The sequence below is a fragment of the Schistocerca gregaria genome, chromosome 3, assembly GCF_023897955.1.
Source record: "Schistocerca gregaria isolate iqSchGreg1 chromosome 3, iqSchGreg1.2, whole genome shotgun sequence".
NCBI lineage: Eukaryota > Metazoa > Arthropoda > Insecta > Orthoptera > Acrididae > Schistocerca > Schistocerca gregaria.
Genome location: NC_064922.1, coordinates 673360680 through 673369028, shown reverse-complemented (window position 1 = coordinate 673369028; position 8349 = coordinate 673360680).

The window sequence follows — 8349 nt, the reverse complement described above, 5'->3', positions numbered from 1 at the left end:
TGCAGTCATGACACCGGTTACGTTGCTGGCAATTTTTCTCCAATATCGCAGAAGGAACATCCCCTTTCTCCTAGCCATATTAGATGAACTCTTCAAATTCAGTGAGGTGTTGATAATGGCGTCTTTGTCGCCATAAAGACATTCATAACTGATATCTGTTCGCCTAGTACTGTCTGAAAGGCAGCTAACGCTCACGACCGTTACAGCGTGTTCTAAAGCAGACCTGGCTGGCATTCTCATGGTTGTGCTACTACAGGCTCTCATCTGCGATGGGGGTGAATTCTAAATAGACCTCATCTTTCAGATACAGAAACACGCCAACCAACTTTGTTTACGTCGAGCAACTCCTTCTTGGCGTTGCCAGTCTTTTACTTCAGTATTTTACTCCCTGATGTTCCTTCCGTTGTTACTGAATCCCAAATCCATAGGCAGTATCATAAGAAGGTTAACCGAGGCTTGCTAAGGATACACTTGTTTTAACTGCGTTACGCATCATAAGTAACGAACGCTGACTCCTGCGATGCAATCTGATTTCATAACGGTACCGATTAGATCATCAAGGTAAAACTATAAATTATCTCGGGTTCTCACTTGGTTCATGGACACCTACTTAGGACTAAATGCTGCCGAAGAAACAAAACAGTCTTCTTATAAAACATAACAGAGTGAAATCTTACAGACTCTTTCATAACCGAATTTTCCGGTGAGTATTTTGCTCGGTGCCGTGGAGCACGGTATGGTGATTGAACGTGCAACTGTACGGCACCTATGTTTCCAAATTCGACAGATGTTATGACATTCAGATTTATCGATCATTAATCTTTAGGATATGAAAATGTGTAGGATCTCGCTTATCCGCAGTATTAGACGTTTGATGTCTACCATAACCAATATATTTACTTTGCTATACACTCCTTTAAGGGTAAACCACGCCCTAGACCAGGAATTTGACCAGAAACCGGACCCGGACACCAACATATCAAGAGCAAAGTAATTCTGTCTTACCTAACTTACTGAACTTCCCTAACCGACTCTCAATCCAAGTCTTCCCCAATTATTCTCCTTACGTTTCCTACAGAAATTAGGGAGTGTACTATCAGACGTTCCATTTTTTATGTTTTTACTCATTAGATAAAATCAAAACACAATGAATACTATCGCGCTAAAAGTGTGCAGGGAAACTTGAAGAATGTGAGGACGTGCTAAAGTTCCTTGCAAGGAAAGTGTGGAAAAATGTGTCCTACCCATACCGGAGACAAGCGTATATATGTTGTGCAGCAAATTTCATCAACACGTTCCCGCAATACATAGCCTGTTTTCCTTACCAGAGGTTAGAAAGACATACTGGACCCATTAATTACAATGCACTATTTGCTAGACTTAATCTGATTTGTATTCTCTAGCAGATTGTCCTCTGTAGTTCATCTTCACTCATCACATTCCCTACACTGCAAACAAACACGTTGCTGATACATTATACCGTCACAGTCAAACAGTATTTATTATAAAATAGCTAAGGTGAAAGTTAATTTTTCTCTAGCCTAACAATGTGTGCCTTTTAAACTAGAGACGTAGGCAGGATAATTTAAATCTCTGCCATCGCATATTAGAGTATATTTGCTCCTAGACGAAAACAAAAGTTAATATCATTGTCTCTTTAAATTTTGTATTGGAAAATAGCAAAGAAGGGGGTATTTAAACCGTTAAACACTATTTCGTGTGAGAGATTAAAGACTATATAAAATCTTGTATGCTGGTGAATATTAGATATACACTCCTGGAAATGGAAAAAAGAACACATTGACACCGGTGTGTCAGACCCACCATACTTGCTCCGGACACTGCGAGAGGGCTGTACAAGCAATGATCACACGCACGGCACAGCGGACACACCAGGAACCGCGGTGTTGGCCGTCGAATAGCGCTAGCAGCGCAGCATTTGTGCACCACCGCCGTCAGTGTCAGCCAGTTTGCCGTGGCATACGGAGCTCCATCGCAGTCTTTAACACTGGTAGCATGCCGCGACAGCGTGGACGTGAACCGTATGTGCAGTTGACGGACTCTGAGCGAGGGCGTATAGTGGGCATGCGGGAGGCCGGGTGGACGAACCGCCGAATTGCTCAACACGTGGGGCGTGAGGTCTCCACAGTACATCGATGTTGTCCCCAGTGGTCGGCGGAAGGTGCACGTGACCGTCGACCTGGGACCGGACCGCAGCGACGCACGGATGCACGACAAGACCGTAGGATCCTACGCAGTGCCGTAGGGGACCGCACCGCCACTTCCCAGCAAATTAGGGACACTGTTGCTCCTGGGGTATCGGCGAGGACCATTCGCAACCGTCTCCATGAAGCTGGGCTACGGTCCCGCACACCGTTAGGCCGTCTTCCGCTCACGCCCCAACATCGTGCAGCCCGCCTCCAGTGGTGTCGCAACAGGCGTGAATGGAGGGACGAATGGAGACGTGTCGTCTTCAGCGATGAGAGTCGCTTCTGCCTTGGTGCCAATGATGGTCGTATGCGTGTTTGGCGCCGTGCTGGTGAGCGCCACATCAGGACTGCATACGACCGAGGCACACAGGGCCAACACCCGGCATCATGGTGTGGGGAGCGATCTCCTACACTGGCCGTACACCTCTGGTGATCGTAGAGGGGACACTGAATAGTGCACGGTACATCCAAACCGTCATCTAACCCATCGTTCTACCATTCCTAGACCGGCAAGGGAACTTGCTGTTCCAACAGGACAATGCACGTCCGCATGTATCCCGTGCCACCCAACGTGCTCTAGAAGGTGTAAGTCAACTACCCTGGCCAGCCAGATCTCCGGATCTGCCCCCCATTGAGCATGTTTGGGACTGGATGAAGCGTCGTCTCACGCGGTCTGCACGTCCAGCACGAACGCTGGTCCAACTGAGGCGCCAGGTGGAAATGGCATGGGAAGCCGTTCCACAAGACTACATCCAGCATCTCTACGATCGTCTCCAAGGGAGAATAGCAGCCTGCATTGCTGCGAAAGGTGGATATACACTGTACTAGTGCCAACATTGTGCATGCTCTGTTGCCTGTGTCTATGTGCCTGTGGTTCTGTCAGTGTGATCATGTGATGTATCTGACCCCAGGAATGTGTCAATAAAGTTTCCCCTTCCTGGGACAATTAGTTCAAGGTGTTCTTGCTTCAATTTCCAGGAGTGTAGTACTGATATCATTATTTTATGAGCCGTCACAGAATTACTTCTCCAGATTTATCATGGGATGTAGTGTTTTAACAAAGACCCTGAGAGGCTGCTAACAGGAGAATTACTTTCTCGTAAGCTGTCTCTTTATAGATAAATCGTAACCGGTACTAACACGATTTCAAAACCTTTATTACTCTAAAGGGTAGCGGTTTAAGTCGCTTTTTGTCTTGTCAATGATAAAAATTCCGGATTCTAATTTATTGCTTATTTTGGCAGTGGCTTCTGTAGAAAGATTTAATCAGTGCTACAATATTTTTTATGTCTTTTATATGCCTAACAACTTTGTAGCAAAGGGTAAGAGGATACGTTACATGGCGCATGAATCAGAATCAAACGTAAAACGACTGTAGAGAAGTCGACTCCGTCTTACACGAACTGTGACCATGTGACTGAGAGTCCTTATCACGTGGTTATACTAAATCGGGGAAACGTGTTCACATAAATTAACGAAACATTCAGAATGATAATAAGGCTGTACCTAAAGGATGAGCGGAAAGCACTCTTTTCCAGTGTTGCTTCTGCCACTATAGAGAACAGGTGTTATTCTTTAAGCATTTCCACATATCGCTATTCTGGTAAAGGGAATATAACCCGTTACTCACGAAAGATTAAAAGTTATGTGACATGTGATACGTTTTACAAACATGTCGTAGTCACAAGTAACACAGGACATTATATTTCCATTAGTAACAGCGTGTGAAGGCGAATTTATTTCTTCTCAAATTTACACTGGTGTGCTAAGCTTGTGAAAAATGTGACACTGTCAAGTAATACAGCTCCATGAAACTTCTATCACATATTGAAAGAACCGGTACACTGTAGTACAGAACGTGACATTAAAAAGAGCGGCATGTACATAAATGACACTTTAGTTCAAAGCCAGTAATTACATTGATGCCACCGCGCGGTATGACGGTACCCTGGACATTCAAAATAGCGTGACATAGTTCTTAGTACGGAGTGTGATCGCCACGATCGGCACTGCTTGCTCTGCAACGAGCTCTCATGCTGGCCACAAGATGTATAGGGAGTTCATATGGTACGGGGTTCCATTCCCCCACCAACGCCGATGACACTGATAGATGGTTGTTGATGCATGTGGATGTGCGTCTACGCACCACATCTCAAACGTGCCAATGTGGACTGAAGTCGGGGGAACGCGCAGGCCAGTCAATTCACCGAAAATCGTCTCTTTCTATGAGATGCAAGTATTGCGCTGTTCGATACGGTTAAGGCAATGTACGCATAAAATTAACTCGGGGCTGAATTTACCCATCCAAATACGCATGTGGAGAAATAGTATAGTGTCGTTATAACATAAACAGTAAGTGTACTGTGATCAAAGATTTGAAGGTCGGTATGCCAATGTAGCGTTAGCCCAACCTTTCTCCTAACCGCGAGAGCTGGACCACCAACAAGGTCGTGTTCTACAATGCTGCACGTAAACTCATATGGCGAGAGACAGGAACACATGTTAGCCCAGGAACATTCTTAAACATGATTCCTTTTGTGGTGAAGGTATTATGGCGTACAGAAGTAAAGTGATGCTTAGGATACTGACCTCAAAATTTAAACCACTGGTCGATGTTATGGAGAAACTGTTCTCTTTCCCCATGTACGTCTTCTGAGGGGTGCTTTCGAACTTTAGATCTGCAGATGACAATGCTCGGCCTCATCGAACAGTAAAGGTAGAGTAGCTCTTGGCACGAAAGAATATTCGGCGACTGGACTGCCCTATTCGTTCCCCAGAATTAAATCCTGTAGAGAATGTTTGGGATAGAATCTTGTGGCTAGCATGTGAGCTCGTTGCAGCCCTTAGTGATCGTCCACTCTGCCTTTTGCAATGATAAGGGGATGACTTCAGTGTGAATATAGTCTTTGACTAAAGCATTATTTCTATTCGTCTCACTGTGTGTCTCTTTTCGTTACCTTCTGTGCTATCCTGGAGATGTTCATTCTATGGGTAGTTTAAGTTTAATCCAGCTAAGTTACTTGACAGTGACACATAATGCGGAAGTTACTTTCATCGTTAAGTTTAACACGACAGTGTACTAGCAGGGCCGTATTATTAAGGTACTCCAAAAAATTAGTTATACACGTTAAGAGTATAACGCAACGCGAGTTACACAAATACGTTCTACCGATGCCTTGCGGTACGGATAATATGTGCTTGATACTATGCGAAAGTTAAAACGCGAAAGTTAAAATTTACTCCACTGTTGAAATAGGCGCGACAGTATAATTCTTAAGAAGAAAACATCTAAACTGCACATGTGTTTAGAGTAATATTCTGGCGGAATGAGGACCAAATACAACGTCGCGTCAAGAGATAGAGAAAGAGTGTCAACCATTGTCAAAGGCCAAGGACCCAAAGACTGGGACATGCTGATCCGCAATACGGACCACATATTTTACCATGATGTTTCACCCTTTCAGAAAGCTAAAATAACTTGTGGCAGAAAGAGATTTGCCAGCGATAAGAACGTTCGCGAGGAATTTCCCAAATATCTCCTTGACCCAGGAGGGGTTTTCTGTTGTCGAGGAACCAAGACATTGGTAGGTGTGAGGCTGTTGTTTACCGACGCTTGTTGACAGTGTTTAAAATCAGCGTCGCATATCTGTACCACTACGCAGTTTAGTACAAAGAGTTCTTCTTATGGGGCAGCCGCAAATGGAATTTATAGAAGTATTTCCTTGCAATATGTGATTTCTCTCGCCCCTTTAATTGCGTTTTACATGTTTCATCATTTTGGTGACATCTGGCGTCCGGTCGTGATGTCCAATTCTCCGAATTTATTATAGGCCGCACTTTTATCCCTCTGAAAAGTACCAATGCCTTTTGGTAGCATGACATCATTGAAGTGAGTAAGACATTAGTTGGTTAAGTGATTTAGTTTGTTAGTAATCCATCCCAGGCATGTCGATAGGGTTCATGTCAGGAAAACATTCTGGCCACTCCTTTCTTTCGTTTAATTTATTCTAGAAATTTTAACACCAAGGTTCTGTGGCGGTACGCCACATAACGTGGTACAAATGATGTTAGGTAAATTCGCAAATATACCAAAACTGACGTCGTCACGAAATATACAAGCATCGAAAAAAGTTTTGCATCGTCTCGTTTCCAAGACTTCCACAACCTCTACAGAAAATTGGAATAGAGATCAACTTAATCATCATTTTCGCCCTTTGTATTAATCATGAAAACCACACATTGCATGTTGTACCACCATATAGTGAGAGCTTCAGAGGTGGTGCTCCAGATTGTTGTACACACCGGTACCTCTAATAGCCAGTAGCACGTCCTCTTGCGTTGATCCTTGCCTGTATTCGTCGTGGCATACTATCCGTAGGTTCATCAAGGCACTGTTGGTCCAGGTTGTCCCAGTCCTCAACGACGAATCGGTGTAGATCCCTCAGAGTGGTTGGTTGGTAATGTTGTCCATAAACAGCCCTTTTCAATCGATCATGGGCATGTTCGGTAGGGTTCATATCTGGAGAACATGCTGGCCACTCCAGTCGAGCGATGTCATTATCCTGAAGGAAGTCATTAACAAGATGTGCACGATGGGGGCACAAAGTGTGGTCCATGAAGACGAATGCCTCGCCAATTCGCTGCCAATATGGTTGCGCTACCTGTCGGAGGATGGCATTCAGGTATCGTAAAGCCGTTGCGGCATCTTGCATGACCAGCAGCGGCGTACGTAGGACCCACATAATGCCACCCCAAAACGGCAGGGAACCTTCCCCTTGCTTAAATCGCTGCACAGTGCGTCTAAGGCTTTCAGCCTCACTGGGTTGCCTCCAGACACATCTCTGACGATTTTCTGGTTGAAGGCTTATAGGTGAAGGGAACATGATTATAATCCTGAGCGGTCTATTCGGCATGTTGTTGGGCCCATATGTACCGCGCTGCATGATGTCGTGGTTGCAAAGGTAGACCTCGCCATGGACGTCGGGAGTAAAGTGGCTCTTCACACAGCCTATTGTGCAAAGTTTGAGTAGTAACAGGACGTCCTGTGGCTGCACGAAAAGCATTATTCAACATGGTGGCGTTGCTGTTAGGGCTTGTCCGAGCAATAATCCGTAATCTGTCATCCACTGCATCTGTAGCCCTTGGGCGGCCTGGACGAGGCATGTTATCACTCTATATCTCGTCCATGTCCGAACAACATCGCTTTGGTTCACTTCGAGACGCCTGGACACTTCCCTTATTGAGAGCCCTTCCTGGCACGAAGTAACAATGCGGACGCGATCGGACCGCGGTACTGACCATCTAGGCATGATTGAGCTTCATTCAACACAAGCCGTGGACCTCCTTCTTGGTGGAATGATTGGAACTGATCGGCTCTCGGACACCTTCCGTCTAACAGGCGCTGATCATGCATGGGTTGTTTACATCCTTGGGCTGGTTGAGAGAAATCTCTGAAGGTTGAAAGAGACTCTGTCCGTGACACAACACCCACAGTCAACGTTTATGTTCGGGAGTTCTGAGAACCGCGGTGATGCAAAGCTTTTTTTGATGTGTGTAAATATTATCTCAGACAATAGCAAAGACTTTGTAATAAATTAAAATGATCTGCGAATGTAATTGCAATCTCCGTTTTTCCCGTAAGGATCGCCTTTTCGTCCCTTTTCTTTATTCGTAGTGTAAGAAGCCATTTTGTGACGAGGCACGAAAATGGGTAAGTTTTGTATAATATTTAGCATCAATATAATCAAATATTTATTAGAGGTAAAGTAGGATCAGTAAATTTTTTCTTTCCCTGCTTAACGAATTCGTGAGAATCTCCTTAGCATTGCACTTTCACAAAAGTAAAACTTAATCATCATAATCGATTATAATAACTCATACAGTCACACATTTATAGTTTTATGGTTGATACTGATGTCTTTTAATATTAATATACAGTGTCGGGCAGAATAACTGCGTGAAGTAAGACAACTGAGTCAATGACGTAAATAATTTTCCAGTTGCGAAGCAAGCACAATAACATTAACTTCAACTTTTCGTAATACATAAAAACCAATACACGAAGAACCGCCACAGTTCCTTATCTGACGTTTCAGACTTGAGGTTCCTCTCCTAGTGTCGTACAACATAATATTTTTAT